Source organism: Monodelphis domestica, chromosome 4 (assembly GCF_027887165.1).
Source record: "Monodelphis domestica isolate mMonDom1 chromosome 4, mMonDom1.pri, whole genome shotgun sequence".
NCBI lineage: Eukaryota > Metazoa > Chordata > Mammalia > Didelphimorphia > Didelphidae > Monodelphis > Monodelphis domestica.
Window position 1 is genome coordinate 93,770,228 of NC_077230.1, and position 24,285 is coordinate 93,794,512.

The following is a 24,285-nucleotide window of genomic DNA, read 5'->3' on the forward strand; positions in this document are numbered from 1 at the left end:
CAATTGTGTATAAGTAAAAAAAAAATTAAGATAAAAAAATCGTGTTCTAAATTCTTCCCCTCCTCACACTTCTTCCATCCCTTGAGAAGGTAAGCAATATATGGATTATGGATGTGAAGTCATGCAAAACATTTCCATATTAATGATGCTGCAAAAGAAAACACATCAACAAGCAAGAAAAATAAGGTAAAAAATTACTCACATTTCATCAGTTATCTCTCGAGGGGTGTGGATAACATTTTTCATCATGCCTTTGGAGTTGTCTTGGATCATTATCTTCAGAATAGCTGTCTTTCACAACTAATCATTGTTACAGTGTTGCTTTTAATTGTGTACAGTGTTCTAGTTCTGCTCACTCCACTTTGCATCAGTTCATAAAGGTGGAATGACTCATTTTGAATGAATTAAAGAAGTATTTGTTAAGCGCTTCATGTGTGAAAATCACTTTTTGGAGTCCAGATTTTTCAGGTAAAACCTAAATAGATTCAGGAATTGGCACATCCCTTGAGAAGACTCTCAGAATATAAATGGCAACCCTTTCCATGTATAATAAAATAGCATCTAAATGTGCATAGGCTATATGTATATTCTAATTGCCTGGTGAATTATCCGGAATGAGCATAATTGATGTAGATGGGACTGAACTGGACTGGATGAAACACCGCTCTCTCTGGATTGAAGCAGCCGCCGCCCGCGAACTACAAGTCCCGAAAGCCTCTTCTACTCTGGTGGACAGCGGCCAATCATATTTGAGGAGCTAGCTTGGCCCTGGAGAGACTACGGCGCCCGCCCGGCGCAGCCTGCGGGGCGCTGCTCCTGTTGACGCCGCCTACTCTCTGTTCTCCTCGTCCCCCCTCCCTCCTCTAGGGTTGTGGCCACGCGCAGCGGCGGCGGCAGCGGCGGCGGTTGTTCCGCTTCCCCTCAGGCCCCGGCGGTCGCCATTGCCGAAGGCTGCCTCCCCTCCCCTCCCTACGCTGGGTCTCTTGGGGCGGCCGCACGGCCTAGTAGCGAGAGCGGCCGCAGTAGCGCCCCGTGGGAGGGGGCTCGAGTTGCCCAGGCCGGTTCCCAGTCCCCCCTCGTGCCCTTCCCTCCTTGACCGCGCCTGCCCGGGGAGGCTCCGGAGTCAGCCCGCCGGGGAGTGCGGGGCTTGCGTCCCGACTGTCGGAGTAGGGAGACGCTGACCCAGGCACCTCGCAGGGGCGGGGACACGATCGCTCCGTGGCGGCGGGTAAGTGAGGCCGGGCCACCTCCCCTCCCACCGGGAACCGCAGCCGCCACCTGTGTACCGGGGCGGTGGCTGCTTATTGTTTGCTCCCCCAGGGCTGGTTTCTTCCCCTTCTTTGCCCCGCTGGGGAAGGAGAGTGGAGAGCTGAGGGGGTGGGGGAAAGGAGGTGGGTAAAAGGTGGTCTTGCCCCTGTCCGGCCCTACTCTGCTCCTGAATTGCTCCAAGGCTCTGTCCCCCACCCCTCCTTTCCCTCCCACGCCTTTTTCTTTTCCTCGTGGTCCCGCTGGGGTCCGGCCACTTTTCCTCTTTACTGACAGAGCTCAGCGATCCTTTCTGTCCTCATTTTGAGGGCTCTGGACGTGACTCCCTTGAATCCTTGCCCAGCCCTTAATCCCAATCTGCTTTCTCCCTTCCTACTAACCGCAGGAACCGAAACTCCAGGTCCTCAAATCCAGGGGAACACCTCCCCTAACCCACTCTCCCTCCCAATATCTGATTGTACCTATTTTGTTCCTGTAACCAGAGAGACAAGTTTTTTATTTCTTTAGTAATCTTATATTAACTTGAAGCAACTGATGATGAACTCTTTCAGCAATTAAAAAAAAAATTGGTAGGGGAGAGAGAGGGTTATCCTTCCAGAATAAAAACTTAAAGTGTAAAAGTTTTTAGGTATAGGCTTGACCCAAGTGTTGATGTCTGGAAAGTACTACGGTTTCCTGGTTAGCTTATAGTTTGTGGTCGTTCTTTTTTGGGGGAAAGAAGGGGGGGAGATAAATTCTCTTTGCTTTTCGAGATTTGTTTTACCCACTACGTGGTAAGTCATCCAATAATCTATACGTGTTTTACCTACTTTGCAAAAGGACACAGTCGGAATGATTAGACCTAAAATTAGACCCACAAGCTGGGTTTTGGATTGAGGCTATACACGTCACAATTTTTCCCCTGCTGTTAGACTTTTCCGCTCTTATAAGTAGGCAGGATATTGAAATCTACAAGAATTTGCTCTTGAGAATTTGTAGGGTTGTCCAGAAAAATGAGAATAATTTAAAATAAGGCTAGATGAAGATCTCTTTTGTTAGATGAACTCAGTGCATAGTAATTTTGGAGACAAGTAAAAACTTGTTCAGCTTTGCCAGAGGTTCTGTAGCTTTTGTCAAAGACTTAACTTTTTAGAAAAAAGGAAGACTTTATAAGATCTCACATAAGAATATATGTTAAAGGCAACTCTTTTATCCTTGGCTTTTTAAATTTTTTTTTGGCATTATTGGTTGGCAAGTAACTTTTTTTTAATGCAGAAGAAAAAGCATCTACCAAAGAACATTTTAGTTATGGCAATGTTTAAGGTGACAGCTACTGAATAAAAAAAAAAAACAACCAAGGACTATTGATGATAATTTTTAACCCCTCAACAAAGTTGATTTTTACTTATTCCATATAGATGTAGAGGTCTATTGAATTGAACTCCAAGAGGTGATTCAAATTCAGGTGTGTGGTGTTCTCAGTTCCTGCTGAAAATCCACAAATAGTAGCCCTTTTCCGAGCATAATTTTTTTTTAATGGCATTGAAGCTTTTATAATCTATATGTGGATCAGGATTGGCTAGTGAGCAGCATTGAAAATAGCTAAGATTTTAACTTCATGTTTTTGTGGCATTAGAGATGATGCAGTCATTTGTACTTAGGCAGGAACTAAATATTTGATAGTGGTGTTTCTAGTAATCTCAGAGTATATGTTGGAGTTCTTAGAGTCATTTAAAACTTTATTTTTTGTTAACACTTGCATATGCATTCCCTAGTTCTTATTCAGAGAAACACAAACCCAGAATTATTGACTGTGAGAGCCAGTTGGGAATGACTTCAAAGGTCATCTGTACCAGTGGCTGGCTACATTGTACAGATGAGGAAATAAAGGCTCAAGAAAGATGTGTAGTGACTTGCCTAAGATTATTAAGCTAATAAATAGCAGAATCAGTATTCTATTCCTAGCTTTTTGATTTAAAAGATTGGTGGTGATTTTTCCATTGTGGAATGTGATCTTGCCTGTTATTCCTGTTTGAGATCTAAGATTCTGTGACTTAGACAATCTACTACTAAGTGATATTCCTGTTATTTTGAAATTATTTATTTTTCTGGATCATTATGTTTAAATGATCATAGAGGCCATTTACTCATAGATACTTTGCCTGTAGTTAGCAGAAGCTGCCATCAGGTGCATGGTCATGTTCCATGACTAGAGGAGCCAGGATACCTCATTGACTTGGTTAATAGTAATATGCTTTTCCATTAAATAATTTTAAAAGTGTTTTTAAACAAAGCATTCTGATAATATACTCTTAATTTTGTTTTTAGTTCATGACTGAATACAAATATTAGAACCTAGGTTTAATTTGATACATTTTCTCAACTGTTATTTGCTAATTCCAGTTTTAAGTAAAATGTTTAAGGCATTTACTTAATGACTTTTAAGTAAAATGTTTCTTTCAGTTCCTCCTTAATTTATCTTAGGTCACAAAGTTTTGGGATTCATAGAAGTCTCTTTGTGTTAGTATCATGATCCATTTGACTTCAGAAATTGTTAGCTTTTTCTACTCTTCTAGTAGCTTCCCTTAAATCCTTTGATCATTTATTGATGGACTTTTGATCACTTCAAAGCTAATAAAAAAGATACATTATATTCGGTCGTCTTAGTTCTACACCAGTACTACTGTGTTTTTGTTGTAGTCTTCCACCATGGGCTTCAGCTGAAAAAGAAAGGGTCTTGGGGAGGTATTTCTTATCTCTTGGGCCAGAGTGAGTCTATGATTTTTTAAGTTCATCAAGCATTTTGAAACTTTTCTACAAAAAATGAAGTGTGATTAATAGGTCTTGTGAGAGTTTTATAATATTTTGTTGCGTTATTTTTGTCTAATTTGATTTTTTTTTGCTTTTTTAGAATTAAAATAAGACTTTCTTTTATGATTAGTAATAAAACAAAATCATTTGAATTTTTAGTAGCTGTTTTTTGTCATGAATTTTCTCAATGGATGGCAAAACATAAATGTTATCATGTGAGCATCTTTGAAATTTTTTGACACAAAAAAAGCTCCTTGGAAATATTGGGAATTCAGTTCAGTTTAGCAAACATTTATTAAGTGCCATCAAGGTTTTCCTGGCTTTGATTGATTGTCTCTTTCCAGTCAGAAGGGAATTTAGATACTGATTTACTTGCTCTTTTCTAAGCAATTTCCCTCCTTCCAAGAGCCCCCCCCCTCCCCAATCCACAACTCAAAAGACAAATCCAAAGCTGTTTTAGAGCTGAAGGGACTTCAGATGTAATCTAGTGCAATCCCTCATTTCATGTTTGTTTCCATAACAACCACAATACACCCTTAATTAAGTGCAAAATGCTTTCTGAAAGCATTGGAATTACAAAACTATTCCATGAATATATTTTAGAAATAACAAGCTTTTTACAACAGATAAAACTTGAACATTTTGGGAGGTAATTTTAGGGGTTAGAGTGAAAATGGAAAAATCCTGTGATGTTTGAGATGTATTAAGATGTGGGGGTGTTGCTACATTCCTATAATCCCTGTTACTGGAAAGGATGAAGTTAGTGGATCACTTGAGCTTAGAATTCTGAGTTGTAGCTGGGCTAAAGATGTTAATGTGTCCTCACAAAGTGTGGTACCTACATCATAAGCTTCCTGGACATGGAGCAGGTCAGAAGGCTCCAATATTGATTAATAGGATTTAGCCCGTGAGGGGCAAGTGCACTTTCCATCCTGGGTGGCATTGGGAAACCCAGCCTCCCCCCCTCCAAAAAAAACCCTAAAATTAAAAAGAGATGTAAATATGATCTCTGAAATAAAAATATACCATTCATGCAGAAAGAAATGGTACTATATCTGCTAAAATTTTAGGCCCTTCCTGTTTGTTAAACTTTCAATGCTCTTAAAATTTTTTAAACTTTAACTTTCTCCAGTTAATCATTTTTCTTCTCTCTTCCTGATTCTTCTTCCCCCAATTTAATGCTCTTTTACTCTATAATTTTTTATGCTTTTAAGAAAAGGAAAGATTTTATTGAAGTTGAACATTTATTTTGGGTAGAGCATATCAAAATGGATTTTAAAAATATTTTTCCAGTTAATATAGTTTTTTTAGATTATGAGTGTATCTAGGATCTATATGTTTGCAAATAAAAAGCCACCTAGTTACACAGGAGTGAGGCTATTAATACACTGAGTGCACTGAAGAGCAAAATCTAGTCAAATACTTCAGTACCAGATTAGTGTGTTTTGTTTGCTATTGATTGAGCGTTTTTGAAAGCATCCTATAGTATTTTAAATTGTTGAACTATTTTAAAAACATGACATAATTTGTGATGGGAAATTGTTCCCAAATCTCATATTTTTCAGATGTAAAATAAAACATCAAAACAAAAAATTGAGTGTTGGGTTCGAAGCAGTCTTATCTGAATTAGAAAATTATTTTCAGTCTTATTTTGACTTTTCTTTGGTCCCAAGGTCTCTCATTGAAAGATTCTGCTTTAAGTCTAGGTTTCTACTCCCTGAAGCAGCAAGATACCCTGAGAGGAGATAGAAAGCCTATTCTATAGAGATAGCCCAGGAGTCTGAACCTGTTAATAATCCAGTTCCTGCAGCCATCATGAGAGAGAGGGCCAACCATTCTACCAGCTGCTGACTAATATTTACTTCCCCTCCAAGGTACAAAATCTAGCTGAAGCAGCAGGGCACCCTGACAGAGAGACAGGAGGCAGCATGTGCCAGGCAAGTCAAACTACTCCCAACACTTTAACCAATACTTTTACTGAGACCCTGATGCAGGTAGTCTGGACCCTAAAGCCTTCATTTAATGGAATTATCACTGTGAATAAAGGGTTCCACTTTCTTTGATCAAACTACCATTTAAGGGAGGACAAGCCCCAGAGCCCTGGGAGTTGTAGCGCCCCCTAGATAACAGGTCTTACTTCCAGCCCATCTTCTGAAGCCATCATCCAGGGAAGCAATCCCAGTGGAGATAGGACCAGGCTGTTTTGTTTGTGGCTCCTGCAGCACCCTTCAGCTGCTGAAGTCCAGGAAAAGAAATTATCACTACCAAAGTCTTTGGCACTGTCAGATGTTTAGACATGGATATGATTTTATGAATGGAAATGGCAGATACATTATTACCTTCTGCTTTATTACTATATCCTTAGAACCATCACATTTTCTATCTGACTTGCATTTGAAACTATTATATGTGTTATCTCCTCCATTGGAATGTAGAGCTCCATTAGAACAGGGATTGTTTTACTAAGCACAGTGCTCAATAGCTATGTGACATGGCAGATAGAGTGCTGGTCTTAGTCAGAAAGACCTTGAGTTCAAATTTGACTTTAGATACTTTTTAAAGGTGTAACCCTAGGAAAACCACTTAAGGGTTTAAAAAAGATATAAAGTTAATAATAGTACCTCCTTATCTCGATTGGTGTGAGGATCAAGAGGTATTTGCAAAACACTTAGCACATTGTAGGTACTTACTAAATGATCATTCCCTTCTTTTCCCTTCCCTTCCCCCATAATAACTATTTAATCAATGCTTTTTCTTTCATTCATTTATTCACTAGGCCAGTGATGGTGAACCTGTGGCATGGATGCCACAGAAGGTACTGCAGATCCTCTCTGTGGGCACTCAGAGCCCCCTTCAACTCCTCCCCCCCAGTTCATTACTAGAAAGGTAGAGGGACTCAGATGGAACTGCTCCCCTCCCCTGCCCCTATGCCCAGCAACCAGTGGGAGCACAAAGGGGGTAAAAGGTGGGTGACTCACAGTTGGCAGAGCTGGAGGGGAGCAGAACCCTTGGGCCACTCCCCTCCCCCTCTCTGTTCTTGATGAGGACATTATTTCAGTCCCACCTCTGCCCAGCAGCCCAGTGAGAACGCTTCCTCCCTCCTCTGTGTGGGGTAAAGGGGGGGGACACAGCATGTGGTCTCTTGGGAGGGGTGGCATGGCACTTGGTGGAGGAGGGGGCAGGGCCCAGCACTCCATCTCTAAAAGGTTTGCCATCACTGCACTATGTCATTAAATGCCTAGTTGACTTATTAAGTTATTTGATTAAGTATGGAGACTTGGTAATTAGGAGAAGTAAAATTTCATCCTAATGTTATATCAAAAGGCATTTTGGGAGGGGACTTTTGATTTGCACTGTGATCAATGGTTATAGAATTTCAATTTTTTTTTAAATTTTTAAGAAAATTAAACCTATATCTTCTTAGAATCAATACTTTATTGGTTCTAAGGCAGAATTTGCACAATTTGGTTTAAGTGACTTACCCAGGGTCATAGATCTAGGAAGTATCTGAGGCCAGATTTGTATCTAGAACCTCTTCTTTAGGCCTGGCTCTCAATATTAGCCACCCCTGGACTTCCTTTCTAAACCAATCTCATATTAGTCTCTTACCAAATCCACTATTCTGTGTTTACTCACCCTCTCAAAATACTAAAACAACAACAAACCATTTAGTAGTTCTTTCTTGCTTTTCACATCAAATCTGAATTTCTTTGTGACTGACAAGGCCCATTATGATTGAAGGCTTACTTTACCTATTCAGTCTTAGCTTTCAATCCTACCTAATCCATTCTAGTTAGCGCCTCTTTATTGTCTCTTCATTCAAGTTATATTGCTTCATATTGGTCTCCTTTACTGAAATGCCATCCCAGCCTTGAGAAGAAGAGTGGTATATTGAGAAAAGCTCTAGTTTTAGGACTAGGATTAGGATTTAGGATTTAGGACAACAGGATATTGTGTGACCCTAAGCAAATCAATTCCTATTTTAGTTAACTTATTTTATTTTAATTAAAAAACAAAACAAACAAACAATCCTTGCCTTCCAGCTTAGAATCAATACTATGTGTGTATTGGTTCCAAGGCAGAAGAGCAATAAGGGCTAGGTAATAGGGGTTAAGTGACTTGCCCAAGGTTACACAGCTGGGAATTGTCTGAGGTTAGATTTGAACCCAAGATCTCTGGTCTCTAATTCATTGAACCACCTAGCTGCCCTTTCAGTTAACTTATTTTTATTTTTAAATTTTATTTATTTAATTAACTGACAATGTTTTTTCCCTGGTTACATAATTCATACTCCTTTACTTCCCTCCCCCCACTCCAGAGCCAATGAGCAATTCAACTGGGTTTCACATGCATCATCAATCAAGACCTATTTCCATATTATTGATATTTGCAATAGAGTGATCATTTGAGTCTACATCCCCAATCATATCCCCATTGAACTGTGTGATCAAGGCAGTGTTTTTCTTCTGCATTTCTACTCCCACAGTTTTTTCTCTGGATGTGGGCAGTGCTCTTTTTTATAAGTCCCTCAGAATTGTCCTGGATCATTGTTGCTGCCAGTAGAGAAGTTCATTTACATTTGATTGTGCCACAGTGTATCAGTCTCTGTGTACAATGTTCTCTTGGTTCTACTCCTTTCACTCTGCATCAATTCTGGAGGTCGTTTCAGTTCACATGGAATTCCTCCAGTTCATTATTCCTTTCAGTACAATAATATTCCATCGCCATCAGTTAATTTATTTTTAAAATGAAGATATTGATATTTGTACTACCTGCTTCATGAGATTATTGTAAGAAAGCCTGGACTTTCTACAACTTGGGAGCAGGAATCATGGCCTAGACTAGAAGGAAGTGATGTAGTAGAAAATGTGACTTAGGTTTAAATAAAATTTTCTACTTCTACAAGGCCATTTAACAGTATATAAAAAATGGGGAGGATGATCTTGTAGGACCCTCTTTAGTTCTAAAATTCTGTTAATGAAGGTAGAGAGTAAAGAAAACAGTGTTTGGAGTAAGAAGAGTAGACTTGTCTTTCTAGTGCTGTTACTTAGGCAAGTCACTTCCCTTGGGCCTCAGTTTCCATGTGTGTATGTGTGTTTATATATGTGTATATGTGTGACTGAGAGAGAAATACTGCCTATAAATAATCTCTTACCTCCCCTCCCTTCCAGCTCTAGATCCTATAATCCATAGCTTCTTCTATAGAACATATAATTGTCAGTAAACATTGGCGGGTTTTGCCAGGGGGGGACAAGGGTTAAGATATTTAAAACATTCAAATCCCTGATGGTATTGTTGTTAAAAAAGAATGGCAGGTTTTTTTCTTCCAATTTGACTTAAAAGGGCAGTTCTACATGTTTTAGCTCTTTTCACAGTGAATGTATTAGGGATAATGATAATGAAAAACTTCCTTCTTTGGAGTTTGTTCTTCATTCCTGAGTAATTTTGAGATTAGAAAGGATGCAGGTCCTAATATTGGTTCACCAGAGTTAAGGATTAAGGAAAATGAATGTTTAATACTTGAATTTAAACCTAATAAAATTTTGGAATTGTGACTAAATAAAACAATTAATGAGAACTTTAATACTTTCTTGCTTTCCAGAGTGGATAGTTCTCCTTTATCCTAAATGAAAGACTTTATTTGGCCCATGTGCCACCATTAGTTAGAAATATTACGGTCAGTAGTACTATCAATAGCTTAGCTTTTACATAATGATTTCAGGTTTGTTTTACAAATGTCATCTCATTTTATTCCCATAATCACTATGGGAGGTAGGTGCTATTGTTATCTCTTTTTTACAGATGAGGAAATTGAGGTCAATAGTGGTTAGGTGATTTGGCCCAGGGTCATATAGTTAGTAAGTCTATAAGGCTGGATTTGAACTCAGGTCTTCCTGATTCCAGCTTTAACCCATATCCATGAAACCCAATACTAATTTGGTGCCCCAAAATACTAATTAGAATATTAGAAACTTTGAGTTGGGACCATCTCATTTTATCTTTATGTTTTCATCATGCAAGCTGGTACCTTGCAATCATTCTTTGAGTATTGATTGAGCACATAAAAGTTTCTGAGCACTGGGAATGAAAAGAAAAAGCAATGATAGTTTCTACCCTTCAGGAATTTACATTTAATGGGTGTCATGTGTATATAAATACTTGAATTGAATTTCTATAGACACATAGAGAATGTTGTCTTCTGCTAATATTTCCACTTCTCCTTTTCCCTATGCCCTTTTATAGTCTTCTGTAATCTTGCTTTTGTTCCTTTTACTCTATTGAAACTGCTCTCTCAATTTATACTTTGTATTATTCTAGGAAAAGTCTGTCTTTTCTAAGTATTCATCTTCTCTGCAAACTTTTTATACTGTTGTTTATCTACTGCTTCCTGATATTCTGCCCTCTCTTGGCTTCTCAATCATTTCTACTTTGTATCTTTTACTGGCACTGCCCACTAACTGGAGACAATCTGTCTTTAAACATTTTTTTTTATGTGAGCTGAGGTGGTGTGGTAGAATGCATGGAGTGCTTGGCCTTTAGCCAAGAAGACCTGGGTCTTCTGCCTCAAGTACTTTCTAGTGCTTTGATACTGGGCAAGCCTCTTAACTTCTTTGGGCCTTAGTTTACTCATCTTTAAAAGAGAGAGGTTGTACTTGATGGCCTCAAAGATCCTTTCTAATAAATCTTTGATACTATAGTGCTGTGATTATGGGATGTATATTAAAAACATAAGGAAAAATCTAAGCAATCCAATAAAACCATGTAATTAGAGTTGCTGCAGAAAGGCAACATAGGGGCAGTGATTAGAGTGAAATTGAATTGTTTCAACTTGAACTTCAAAGCCAGTGTGCTTTTCACTGTATTGTATCATTTGCTACATATACATATATATATGTATACACACACACACACACACACACACACACACAACTTGTTTATATATAGTCAGTGTGTATTTTGTTTAAATTCTGCTTTTTATGCAATTCCATTATTCTTAATATTCACATTTATATTTTAAAATTGTGGTAATAATAGAGTCCATCACAACAATGTACCACAACTTGTTACTTTTTTAATAGCACAGATATGTTAATTCTTGTGCCACAATTTGTTTAGCCTTTACTTAATCAGTGGGCATTTCCTTTGTTTACAATTCTTTGTTTTCATAAAAAGTGCTGCTATAAATATATTTTGGTGTTTATGGGGACGTTTTTCTTGTCAATGACCTCTTTAGGGGCATAAAAGCCTGGTAATGGAGTTTGAGTCAAAGGGTATGGACATTTTGCTATCTTTTTCAACTCTGAATCTCTGAACCTCTGACCTTCCTCCTCTTGGTAGAGAGGTACTAAATGAAGTCTTCGTTGCCAGACAAGGCCAATGTGTCATTGGTTTGTTTAAGCTTTGTTACTAGAATGGGTTCTGTTGGGGAGGGGGTTGTATTTGTGAGGTGAAAAAAATTTTTTAGGGTGTTGACACCTGAAATGACGAACTTAGGTCCTGTTTAGTCAAGGAACTTTGGATTCAGCCTTCAAACAGCCTAGCGTTCTGGGACTTTCAGGCCTACTATGGTGTTTAGAAAACGAAAACTTCAACTATGAGAGTTTAATAGGAACTTTTTAATAGGAACTTAGTTTGACTGTTTATTTAAAGGACATTATGTTGTTTTAACTCAATTTGGCTAATTAAATCACAGTGTTCATTTGAGCTAACTTTTTACCTTATTATAGATACTGATAATTCAAGTTCAGTATGGTAGATTTTTGGCATTTGGCAAGGGGTTTGTTAAGGATTAGGGAAATTCTGTAAATATGCTTATCATTCTGTTAATGAAGAGGAGAAAAGTTACATTTTCCTGCTCTTCTTCTCAATTAGATAGGAACAAAGACTGAATGGAAAGAAATTGGGCTGGTCTGGGACTGTATTGGAATGGAATGACTGACCTGAATTACCAGAAGCTGAGATTTTCAGCTTTTGAAACTGATTCTGATATCTTCCGTTAGACATTCATAGTAATTTTTAGTGGTGGTTGATTAACTGAAGTAGGCACAATTTGTCTTTCTTTCTGAATTCCTTTTCTTGGTAAACATTTTCCTTTTTGGACCATTTCACTACTTTTTTTCTGTGAGTATTAATTTTAGCTAGGTTTATCTTTCCTACACATTTTTTTGTTTTCTAGCAAAGATTGGTAACTTATCTGTACACTTAATAATTTTATATTTACATGCCTAATTATGTTAATTAAACAAAGTAAGAATGGGCTCTTCTCAGCTGCGATATTTGGACTCCCCATTCCTCTCCTTGCCCAATCTGCCAATGAACAAAATACATGGAATTGATGATAGTGTTATTCATTATTGCCCCCCAAATTTTTATCCCATATTTGGAAAGAACTCTCTGCCCCTGTGAGGCTTGATGAAAACAGTAATCACTTGGAGGGAGGTAGGAGCAGGATTTTGTGTATACATATATATATATGTATCTGTAGGTGTGTGTATATATATATATATACATATACATACATACTATATATGTGTGTGTACAAGCTTGAAGACAGCAAAATAATTTCAAGTGGTCTACATTCTGGAAAATTTTCTTTTGAGGACTTAAAAATCCTTACCTTTTATTTTAGAATCAAAACTATATTGGTTCCAAGGCAGAAGAGCAGTAAGGACTAAGCAGTGGGGGATCAAGTGACTTGCTCAGAGTTACAAAGTTTGGAAGTGTCTGAGGCCAGATTTATACCCAGGATGTTCCCTCTCTAGGCCTGACTCTCTTGAGCCACCTATATGCACCTGACAGTTCACATTTAAAACTTGTTTTAGAAACTTTTCCTGCTAGCAGATCTCAGGATTATAGATCTCTTTTTGGAGAAAATGGAAACTGATCAAAATGAAGATTAAAAAGCAGATCTCCAGAAACCTGAGACACCTTTAAACAGCTTGTTACCTACATTTTTTTTCACAGTTCTATTTTTGGTGGAAAATAACAATGTAAGTCACATTAGGATCTAAATATAAAAATTGCTGTTAGTGAAGTTATACAATACTACTAACTATGTTGAGGTACTTTAGTTGGTTCTTGAATAAGAAGAGAAAGATACTGTGGAGATAACTTTCTCTTGGAGAAACTTTCTTGGAGATAACTTTCTCCTGATTTGCCCTTGGGCTTTAACCATTTAGATAAAAGAAAAAAGGAGTTAGAGAAGAAATTGAAGTTAGAGTATTATCTAGTGCAGTGAAGCTAAATGAATCAATTCAGTGCCTACTAAATACTGATCACAGTTCAAGGCAATGGGGATATGGTGACAAATGTGAAATAGTCCCTACCCCCAAGGATCTTACAGAGTATCCAGGGGAGATATATGTGTGAATATACATATATATTACATCTGTATACATAAAATATATGGGAAAGAAACAAGCGTTTTTAAGCACCTAATATTGTGTCAGGCAATATGCCAAGCACCTTACAAATAATATCCTCATTTTATAGTTGAGGAAACTAAGGGAGTCATAAGTTAAGTGACTTGTCCAGGATAACACTGCTAGTATGAGCTTTGATTTGAACTCAAGTCTTCTTAGATCCAGGGAAGGCACTAGCCCTAGAGAGATTAGGAAAAGGCTTCCTATAGAAGTGAACTTGAGCTGAGCCTTGAAGGAAACTAGATCTTCTAAGAGGCAAAGGTGAGGAAGAGTGTGTTCTGACTGAGATTGGGGAATGGCTAGTGCTATGGCATAAAGATGTTGGATAGAGTGTCCTGTATGATGAGCAATAAAAAGACCTGTTTGGTTGGCCCATGGTGTATGTGTGTAGAGGGGAGCCATGTGTAATGAGGCTGCTTAGGTCTAAGTTGTGAAGGGCTTTAAATGTCAGACATGTAGAGTTTATATTTTATCCTTGAAGAGTTAGGGAGCCACTGCAGTTTAAGTATGCATGGGACATAGATATATCTGAGGGATGATCTGGAATGGCGAGATTTGAGCTATTTAAGAGACTATTGCAATAGTCCAAGTCTGAGGTGATGAAAGCCAGAGCATGGGGGCTCTGTCAGTAGAGACAAGGGTTTGGACATGTGATGAATTGTGGATGTAGAAAAGACTAAAGATTAGATATTGATTGGTTGTGTATAGTGAGTGAAAGTAAAAAATTAAGGGTGACACTGATTGTCAACTTGTGTGAATAGCTTGTTGGTGCTTTTAATAGAAATGGGGATTTTGGAGGGGGAGGGGTGTGGGTTTATAGGGAAAGATGGTCAGTTCTGTTTTGTACATGTTGATTTTCAGATGTTTTATAGATCTTTAAACATTAAAGACAGTGATGCAGGAGAGAAACTAAGCTGCCTATTTGGATTTGGAAGCCATCTGCATAGAGGCAATTTTTGAAACCATGAGACCTGATAAGATTACTAAAAAGGATAGAGAGAATGAACCTAGAATGAGGACTTTGAAGTACACCAAATTCATAAAATGCTGGAGTCAACTGATGATGCAACAAAGGAGACTTATGTGTCATGAAAACCCAGAAAAGAGATTATCTAGAAGAGGGTTGTCAAGTGTCAGATAGTATGGGGCAGTGATGGTAAACCTATGGCATGGGTGCCAAAGATGGCACATGGAATGCTCTCTGTAGGCATGTGGATTCCCTCCCTGTCCCGTCTGTCTGCTCCTTACCTGACCTCCATCCCCAGTTCATTACTAGAAAGGCAGAGGCACTCTGGCAGGACTGTTCCCTTCCCCCTCTCCACATTCCCCACCTCTCTGCCCAGCAGCCCAATGGGAACCTGCAGGGCAGAGCTAGAAAGGAGTCACTCCCCTCTTCTCTACACTCACTGAGGACATTCCTCACTTTAATTGCCCCTCTGCCCAGAAACCCAATGGGAGTGCTTCCTTCCTCGCCAGTGTGGGGTAAGGGCGGGGCACAGTACTGACACTTGGCCTGGGCAAGGTGGGTTGGGGATAGGGCCCAGCTCTCCATCTCTAAAAGGTCTGCCATCACAGGTATAGAGGGATCAGGAAGGATAAAGATTAAGAAAAGGCCATTAGTTCCTCTTTTAAGAGATCATTGGTAACTGGAGAAAATGAGTTAAGTTGAGAGAGATTATTGGAAGTCAGATCTTGAAGGTTTGTGAAGTGAAGGAGAAAAGGAAACTGAGAAAATAAGATAGAAAGTTTCTTTTCTTCTAGGAAGTAATGTTCTAAATCAGGATTTTTAGCTAGTGAAGGGTCAAGTGAAGGCTTTTCTTTTAAGATAAAGGGGAGTCTGAAAGCAAGATTAAGATTGTAGAATGAGAATGGTAATGCCTTATCTGCTTTATTTAAAGTACAGTCGTCCCTTGCTATATTGCAGTTCACTTATTGTAACTTATTGTAACCCTATGGTGGGCTTCTTCTTTTTTTTAACCCTTACCTTACATCTTGGAATCAATACTAATGGGGGACTTGCCCAGGGTCACACAGCTGGGAAGTGTCTGAGGCCAGATTTGACCACAGGACCTCCAAGTAGGCATGATGCTCTATCCATTGAATTACCCAGCTGCCTCCCCCCTTCCCCCCCCCCAATTTTAAGAATATATATATATCTAATTCTGTATCATGGAGTTTTTACTATATTGCCGGATTTTGTGGGTGAATACTATACTGTACACAATAGAAATGCAGTACACCACTACCTCTTGTGCAAAGGCGACCAACCACAGTGTTGTGTTCTGCATCCTGGGCACTTACTGACTCAGTGACTGTTGCGTTGGTCTGTTTGCTCTCCTGCTACTTAGAGGATTTTCTCCCATTGACTCTGTGTGGGTGTGTAACATAACTCCTTTGATAGGTAAGGGATCACTGTATTCTAAAACTTTGAGGCTTAAACACAAATATTAGATATTCATTTATCTTGATCCTCAATATTAGGGAAACAGTATTGAACTTGCAACATAGCAATTTGACAGTGAAAGGGAGGTGAAATAGGTATGATATTTTGAAGAAACAGAAGGATTGACAAGGTTATTTAAAAAAAATTTTTTTTAAGGATGGCATGCTTACAGCTAACAGGAAAGGAAGTAGACCAGACAAGATGGAGGGCTAGAGAGGATGATTATAGAGGCAATCTGCTGAAAAAAATAGGAAGGAAGAAGAGGTTGGGATCAAGGGCCCAAGGAAGAGAGGGTTGGTCATGTTGAAGAGGAGGGTCACTTTTTTTTTTAAGTTATATTTATTTATTTTTGGATCCATTACCTCTTTTTAAAAAAAGTCTTTATTTCAATAACAAATTTCCACATGAGTTTTTCAAAGTTATATAATCCAAATTGTCTCCCTCTCTTTCTCCTTCCCCTCTCCTGGAGCTGGCTAGCAATTCAGTCTGGGTTATACATGTATTATCATGCAAAACATGTTTCCATGTTATTCATTTTTGAAAGTGAATACTTTTATGAAATCAAAACCCTAAAACATATACACAGATAAACAAGTAATAAATAATTTTCTTCCACCTGCATTCTTACTCCAGCAGTTGTTTCTCTGAAGGTGGATAGCATTCTTTTTCATAAGTTCCTCAGAATTGTTCAGAATGGATCATCATATTCCTGTTAGTAGTAAAGTCTTTCACAGTTGATCATTCCACAATGTTGCTGTTAACTGTGTACAATGTTTTCCTGTTTCTGCTTATTTCACTCTTGTGTCAGCTTATGTGAGTCTTTCCAGTTCTTTCTGAAATCATCTTGTTCTTCATTCCTTTTAGCACAATATTCCATCACTGCCATGTACCACAATTTGTTGAGCCATTCCCCAATTGAGGGACATCCCTTTAATTTCCAATTCTTTGCCACCACAAAGAGCGCAGTTATAAGAATTTTGAAAAAACAGGTTCTAGTAGTGGTATTACTGGATCAAAAGGTATGCATTTTTATGGCCCTTTGGGCATAATTCCAAATTGCCCTCCAGCATGGTTGGCTCAATTCACAACTCCACAGTCAATGCATTAGTGGCTGAATTTTGCCACATTCCCACTAACATTTACCATTTTCCTTTACTGCCATATTGACCAATCTGATATCTGAGGTGATACCTCAGAGTTGTTTTAATTTGCATTTCTCCAATCAAGAGTGATTTAGAGCATTTTTTCATGATTATTGATAGCTTTGATTTCTTTATCTGAAAACTGCTTATTCATGTCCTTTGACTTTATCAATTGATAAAGTCAAATCAAATCAAAACAAATCAAAAGACTTGTATTCTTACAAATTTGGTTTAGTTCTTTACATATTTGAGAAATGAGTCCTTTATCAGAGAAATTTGTTGTAAAATTTTTTCCCAGTTGTTTCCTTCTAATTTTGATTCTATTGCTTTTCTTTGTATATACCCTTTTAAATTTAATATAATAAAAATTATTCATTTTGCATCTTGTAATATTCTCTATGTCTTGTTGGGTCATAAATTTTTCCCTTCTCCATTGATCTGACTGGTAAATTATTCTTTGTTCCTCTAATTTGCTTATAATACCACTTTTTATGTTTAAATAATATGCCCATTTTGACTTTATTTTGGGATAGGGTATGAGATATTGATCCAAACCTAATTTATATCCTACTGTTTTCCAATTTTCCCAGCAGTTTTTGTTGAATAGTGAGTTCTTATCCCAAGAGCTGGGATCTTTCGGTTTATTACTGAGGTCACTTACACCTTAATCTAGTCCATGGATCCACCCTTCTATCTATTAGCCACTATCAGATTGTTTTGATGATTACTGCTTTATAGTACAATGTAAGATCTGATGCTGCTAGGCCATCATTCTTTCCGTTTTTTTATTAGTGCCTTTGATACTCTTAATCTTTGTTCTTTCAGATAAATTTTGTTCTTGTTTTTTCTAGTTCTATAAAATAATTATTTGGTAGTTTGATTGGTATGGCACTGAATAAGCAAATTAAGTTAGGTAAAATTGTTATTTTTATTATATTTGCTCCTGCTACTTGGGAGCAATTAATGTTTTTCCAATTGTTTAGAGCTAACTTTGTGAAATGTGTTTTGTAATTGTGTTTATATAATTCCTGCATTTGTCTTAGTAAATAGATTTCCCGGTACTTTATATTGTCTAGAGTGAGTGAGTCTAGAGAGAGTGTGTGATGTCAAAGTTTTTAAATGTAGAGAAGGAGAGAAGTGGGATCTCATAACTTCTCAACTTATGAAGCAAAGCCCTAACTGTCGGTGCATAGGGAGATGAGGAGGGTAGGGAATCCCAATAATTAGATATTATTAGATATTAGATAATAGATATCCCAATAATAAATAATCCCAATAATTAGAATTAGAATGCTAAGATAGAATTCTCGATTGATGATCTTCAGGTTAAGCCTGTTGGAGGTGTTGTAGAAGGGAATGTTTGTTTGAGGCAAGAGTTAAATTAGGAGACCTGTCTTGCTTTGTATCAGAGCCCAATGGAAGCCTGAAAATTTCCCAGAGAGCACTTAGATGTTGTAAAAGAAGTTTATTAGTGAAGCAAATCCACAGTGGATATGGTACCAGACCTGGAGTCTGAAAGATCTGGGTCCAGATCCTGTCTCTGCAATACTTAATCACTATCTGACAGAGATTGGCAAGTCATTTAACCTGAATGTGCCCCACTTTCCTTCCTGAGAAATGGAGATGATAATTATGGTGATATGTAACTCACTAGGTTGCTCAGAGCCTCAAATGAGACTATGTATGTAAAATACTTTGTAAACTTTAAAGTACTATATAAATATCAATAATGATTATTCTATCTGGGTTATAAACAAGAATACATAAACTGATGAATCCTGATAAAGGCACTTCAGTCTAAATGATTAGAAAGTCACATCTTCTGAAAGCTCATTTTTATTAGGCAGGGCTTTTTATTATGTGTGACTCAAATCAGAGCTGATTCTTTAATGGATTTGGCCTTAAATTGATTTCTGAATTTGAGAATATTATAATTATGCTTGTAAGAAGTAGAGTCAAACTTCCTATTAAATATAGCTAGTGGGAAGTCATTGGTGTGCAGCAGGGCCATTGAAATGGTGAAGTTTGAAACCAAATTGCAGGGTTTAATGAGGGAATAGATGGTGAGGCACTATGTTCAATCTTTCCTTTTTTGCATTTATCATTGTTTTGGCTGTGCGATCTTCAGTAAATGTTCTTGACTTGTTACCTGACTAGTTTAGCTGTTGGAAGAGAGCTCTTTAAACTATCAGAATATGAAGTGTAATAGTAGCTCTACATTTTCTACCCTATCTGTAATTATAAATTTTATTGGGTAGGAAGAGGAAGTAAACTTTTTTTTTAATTGGGTCTGAGATGATTGTAAAAAGAATTTTTGCTTTACTGAAGGACTTTATAGAAGGGTTCTTTCAGTCATCCTTCTTAGTGAAGAAGCTATCAAACTAGAAGAACCTCAACACTCCTGAGTATAGGTCCTGAACCAGATTAAAATGCAATTGGGAAATATTTAACAAAATCAACAAAAATGCAAAAATAAGATAATATTGCATTTTAATACTAAGTCAATATGTGTCCCACAGGAATTCTTATAAATGGTCCCTGTTTCTATTTGGTTGATATCACTGTCCTAATGTGTTAAAGGTCTTTAAAAATTTTTTTAACTGAATCTGTGATTTTATTGTTATTTGGATCTCCTGGTGACAAAGATTCCTTCCAGTCATGCAGATCTTTTGCCATTTATACTTTACAAGAGTTGCCTGTGTCATTGTGGAGTTGGGTGCGTTGCTCCTTGTTAGGCATTACCTAGTAAGTGTCAGAGGCTAGAATAGAAGCCAGAATTTCCTGATTTCCAGACCAAATGTGTTATTACATTAAAGCTGCCTCTTGTTAAGTGGTTGCTCATTTTATAAATATTTGATTAATAAAAGGGTGGGAATGGAGAGAAAGACTTTATATTTTTTTTAACAATTGCATGCAATATCAAATTTCCACACAAGTTTTCTAAGTTATATGATCAAACTTATCTCCCTCCCTCCCTTTTCTTCCCTGTCCTGGTGCTGGCAGGTGATTTGATCTTGGTTATACATGTATTATCATGCAAAACACATTTCCATATTGTTAATTTTTGCAAGTAATCTTATAAAATAAAACCAAAATCCCAAAACATAAACCTAAATTTAAAAAAAAAGTTGAAAAATCATATTTTCATTTGCATTCTGAACTCTAGCAGTTCTTTGGAAGTGGATAGCATTCTTTGTCCCAAGTCCCTTAGAATTTTCCAGGTAGGTATAAACAACTCAGAGGGATTTACAAGAAAGAACACTATCCACATTCAGAGGAAAAACTGTGGGAATAGAAACACTGAAGAAAAACAACTGCTTAATTACATGGGTCGAGGGGATATGGTTGGGGATGTAGACTCTAAATGATCATCCTAGTGCAAATATCAACAACATGGAAATAGGTTTTGCTCAAGGACACATGTAAAAACTCAGTGGAATTGTGTGTCGGCTACGGGAAAGGGGGGAGGGGAAGGAGGGAGGGAAAGAATATGATTCTTGTAATCAAGGAATAATGTTCTAAATTGACAAAATAAAATAAAATATTCAAAAAGAAGTAGTTTCCAGGATCATTGTATTGCTGTTAATAGTTAAGTCCATCACAGTTTATCATTCTACAATATTGCTGTTACTGTGTATAATGTTTTCCTGGTTTTGCTTCTTTCACTCTACTATAGTCCTCAAAAGTCTTTCCAGCTCTTTCTGAAATCATTCTGTTTATCATTCCTTATAGCATAATAGTATTCCATCCCGATTCCATCATAATTTGATCAGACATTTCCCAATTGATGGATATCCCTTCAATTTTGAATTCTGAGCCACCAAAAAGAGCATCTATAAATATTTTTGTACAAGGTCCTTTTTTTTTTTTTTAATCTCACAAGGGAGACAGACCTAGTAGTAGTATTACTGGATCAAAGGGTATCATTTTTTTAGAGCCTTTGGGGCAGTTCCAAATTCCTTTCCAGAATGGTTGAATCATTTCACAGCTCCACCAGCAATGCATTACTTTCCCAATTTTGCCACATTCCCTCCAACATTTATCATTTTCCTTGACTGTCATATTGACCAAATATGCGAGAGGTGATACTTTGTTTTAATTTGTAGTTCTCTGTAGAGGAATTTAGAACATTGTTTTAATATGACTATTGATAGCTTTGACTTCTTTATCTGAAAACTGCTTATTTTCATATCTTTTGACCATTTATGAATTGGTGATTGACTTGTATTTTTATAAATTTGATTTAGTTCTTTATATATTTGAGAAATTGGAACTTTATCAAAGAAATTTGTTATTAAAATTTTTTTCCCAGTTGCTTCCCTTCTGATCTTGGTTGTATTGGTTTTGTTTGTACAAAATCTTTTAAATTTAATATAATCAGGATTATTTGTTTTATATCTTGTAATGTTCTCAATCTCTTTTTGGGTCATAAATTCTTCCTCTCCATAGATATGACAGGTAAATTATTCTATATTCCCTTAATTTGAGTGAGGGACTGTAAAGTAAAATTACTGATGCTGCAGCCAACGTGTAATGGCAAATGCATGAAAAGTCCTAGTAAAACAGTGGAAACATTTTAATGACATTTTTTGCTTTTTATCATTTGTTATGTAAAACTAGGTAATAGTAGCAGCTAGAATTTATGTAATACTTTAATGTTTGCAAAGTGCTTTGCATATGTCATTTTATGTGATCTTCACATTACCTCTAGGGTTGGTAGGTTCCAATAACAACCTCTCCATTTTATAGATGAGAAACAGAGACTTAAAGAGGGTGACTTGCCTTGGGTCACACAGCTAGCAAGTATGTTTGAACTGCATTTTTACATAATGTGTACAAAATTCATAGTTGCACTGTGGTGTAGTAGAAAATACTGAATTTAAAAGCCAGAAGATTTGAGTGCTGTTTCTAGCTCTTAGTTGGCAGAGATCTTGCCCAAGTAACTTAACTTCTCTTTGCCTTGAGTGCCCTTATCTCTAAAATGAAGGGAATCTGCTAAATAAATCTCAAAAACTTCCCCAGTTCTTTAAGTGTATGATATGAATGCAAAGAGATTGAAAGGAAGAGAGATAGAATGTGAGAGGAACAGGAAAGTAATAGATACACATAACTTCATTTTCATAAGGTTTTGATATATGATCCCTGACTTGGTAAAAATGAGTTCCGTTTCAGTTTATGATTTTTTGGTTCCCAAGTTTTCCTAGGTATGTTTTACAGTATTTATCTTCATTTCACCAATTTTACATACACTCTAGAAATTATTTGTTTATTGTGTTGTAGTCATGGTTGAGGGACATATTTCTAAGTCGTGTTAACTCTTTGTTCTCAGAGAAGAAAACAGAACGTCAAGCTAAAGTTAAGGTCCTTTCTGCTTACCAGTCCTACTTTTAAGAAAGGGGTAGTAATAAATATATTTGGATTAGAAATGAATATGCTTAAAGGGCACCTAGGTGGCTCAGTGGATTGAGAGCCTAGATTCTGGGCAGGAGGACTTGGGTTCAAATATGGCCTCAGATAGTTCCTAGCTGTGTGATTCTGGGAAACTCACTTCTCCATTTCCTTGCCCATACTTTTCTTCTGCCTTGGAACCAATATTGATTCTAAGACAGAAGATAAGGTTAAAAAAAAAGTGAACACTCGGTTTCTCATAATTGCAATAGCTTGGTAAAATGATTTGATTGTAAAATGTTTATCTCTGTTTCAGTAGTGAGTTACTTTGTCTCAGATGGGTTTTAAATGACCAGTAATGCCATAAATAACTTCTATTTCCCCCCCTGCCTCTTTTTAAGTTAGCACCTGAAAAAAAGTTACTGCTGACCTCCTATCCAATTTGTGCTGTATTTTGGGGACCAATAGATCATGGTAGTTGAATTACATCAAGTCTTAATGCTATCCAGTGTATGTGATTTCAGTTTCCCTCTATGTCTCTGGAAGCTTGAGGTCAGAGATTGTTTTTGCCTTTTCTTAAAGATCCCAGACTGGCATGGCACTTGCACATACTTAAATTATTAACCATGGAACAAGATGGTAAGCATGGAAGATGCCACTTAAATTCAGGGACCTGCGTTTAAAAAAATTTTTTTTATTGGTATTCTAGTAAACGTTCAATAATATACAGATATTAAAACTTAAAGGGGGGGGGTAGGTAAGGTAGGTGGCTTAGTGGACAGAGCACCAGGCCTGGAGTTGAGTTTAAATCTGGCCTCAGTTGCTTTCTAGTGCTGTGTCTGGGAAAGTCTCTTAATCCCAATTGCACAGCCTTTACTGGTCTTCTGCCTTGGAACCCTCGCTTAGTATTGATTTTAAGCCAGATGGTAAAGATTTTACCAAACAAAAAGAATATTAAAGGATAATATGTAGTAGATTTAATTTAAGCTGTGTACCATAGTTGTACAGTAGAATAAAAAATATTGAGTTGTTATACAGTGTTTCTAAGAAAAGAAAAATAGTACAGGTTGTAGATCAGCTTCTTTTTGTGCTTCCTGAAACTCTTTAAACCACTTTTTGTTGTTGTTTAAGTGTTCTCAACAGCTCCCATAACTTCAGTGATCTTATTTGTATAGATGATTTCTAGACTTTCCTATTCACTCTCAAGAGCACTACTATCTTCCCAGTCACCTAGGCACATAACCTCTGTGTCATCTTAGGTAAAGCAGTAAGGAACCCTGAGGTAGATTTAGAAGGCAACATGTGCCGGGCAGGTCAAACCACTACTGCCACCTTGATCATTCTCCCCCAGACTCCGATGGTGACAGTTCAGAACTTGAAACTTTGGAATAACAATGCTTCCAGCCCAGTGCCCAAAGCCATGATCTTGTGAAGCAGTTCCTCTGCAATTACATCCTAGCAACTCCCCCTACAGGTACTGTAGGCATAGCCATTAAAGTTCTTATTATCAAAGTCTCTGTCATAAGAAAGTTCTGCTTCTTCCCATAAGGTTTAGCTCAGGTTCTGTGGAGGTGAGAAGGGTGTACATAAGAGATGGCTAGTTCAAAGGTTCAAGAAAAAGAAGATAAGGGGCAGCTAGGTGGCTTAGTGGATCAAGAGCCAGGCCAAAGATGGGAAGTCCTGCATTCAAATTTGGATCCAGACACATCTTAGCTGTGTGTCCCTGAGCAAGTAAATTAACCTCTATTTCCTAGTCCTTACTCCTGCATTGGAACCAATGTATGGGATTGATTTTAAGACAGAAGGCAAGGGCTTTTTTTTTTTTTAAGGAAGA

At 37.4% G+C, this 24,285-nt stretch overlaps 1 protein-coding gene across 2 annotated transcripts in view; it reads left to right on the forward strand.

Annotated features, from left to right (window-relative positions):
- The first annotated feature begins 727 nt into the window (after positions 1 to 727).
- PAK2 (p21 (RAC1) activated kinase 2) overlaps positions 728 to 24,285 on the forward strand; it is a 147,515-nt gene continuing 123,957 nt past the window's right edge. The window contains exon 1 of one of the 2 annotated variants that reach the window (XM_001364316.4): positions 728 to 1,228. The gene's annotated coding sequence lies outside the window, so the exon portion shown is untranslated. The remainder of the gene's footprint in view (positions 1,229 to 24,285) is intronic. The other variant, XM_056793617.1, reaches the window with a different exon arrangement.